The sequence below is a fragment of the Triticum aestivum genome, chromosome 7B, assembly GCF_018294505.1.
Source record: "Triticum aestivum cultivar Chinese Spring chromosome 7B, IWGSC CS RefSeq v2.1, whole genome shotgun sequence".
Lineage (NCBI taxonomy): Eukaryota > Viridiplantae > Streptophyta > Magnoliopsida > Poales > Poaceae > Triticum > Triticum aestivum.
Window position 1 is genome coordinate 705,873,827 of NC_057813.1, and position 1,397 is coordinate 705,875,223.

A 1,397-nucleotide genomic window follows, 5' to 3' on the forward strand; every position below is an offset into this window, starting at 1 on the left:
GAGAAAGGCCAAAAAAAGGCCCAAAAAATATAAAAAAATAAATAAAAAAGGGTAATGCTACTATATCTTTTCCACACTTGTGCTTCAAAGTAGCACCTTGTTCTTCATATAGTGAGTCTCATATATTGTGCTTAAAAGTAGCACCTTGTTCTTCATGTAGTGAGTCTCATAAGTTGTCTTTTTATACTAGTGGGAATTTTTCATTATAGAACTTGGCTTGTATATTCCTACGATGGGCTTCCTCAAATGCCCTAGGTCTTCATGAGCAAGCGAGTTGGATGCACACCCACTAGTTTTCTTTTGTTAAGCATACATAGCTCTAGTGCATCCGTTGCATAGCAATCCCTACTCCTCATGTTGACATCAATTGATGGGCATCTCCATAGCCCGTTGATTAGCCCCGTCAATGTGAGACTTTCTCCTTTTTTGTCTTCTCCACACAATCCCCATCATCATATTCTATTCCACCCATAGTTGTATATCCATGGCTCGCGCTCATGTATTGCGTGAAGGTTGAAAAAGTTTGAGATTATTTGAGTATGAAACAATTGGTTGGCTTGTCATCGGGGGTATATAAGTTGGGAACATCTTTGTGTGACGAAAATGAAGCATAGCCTAACTATATGATTGTAGGGATGAACTTTCTTTGGCCATGTTATTTTGAGAAGACATGATTGCTTTGATTAGTATGCTTGAAGTATTATTATTTTTGTGTCAATATGAACTTTTGTCTTGAATCTTTTGGATCTGAATATTCATATCACAATTAAGAAGATTTACATTGAAATTATGCCAAAGTATCACTCCGCATCAAAAATTCTTTTTTATCATTTACCTACTCGAGGATGAGCAGGAATTAAGCTTGGGGATGCTTGATACGTCTCCAACGTATCTATAATTTTTGATTGCTCCATGCTATATTATCTACTGTTTTTGGCAATATTGGGCTTTATTATCCACTTTTATATTATTTTTGGGACTAACCTATTAACCGGAGGCCCAGCCCAGATTTGCTGTTTTATGCCTATTTCAGTGTTTCGAGGAAAAGGAATATCAGACGGAGTCAAAACGGAACGAAATCAACTGGAGAAGTTATTTTTGGAAGGAAAGCAACCCAGAGAACTTGGAGTGCAAGTCAGGGGAGATACGGGCTGCCCATGAGGGTGGGGGGCGCCCCCCCCCCCCCCGGGCGTGCCCCCCTACCTCGTGGGGCCCCCATTGTCGTGGTTCTAAGCCTGACAGTAGAGTGGGGGGTAGGTATGGAGAGGCAAGGTCCTAGCTATGGAGAGGTTGTAAGCACAAAGGATGTACGAGTTCAGGCCCTTCTCGGAAGAAGTAACAGCCCTACGTCTCGGAGCCCGGAGGCGGTCGAGTGGATTATGAATGTACGGATTACC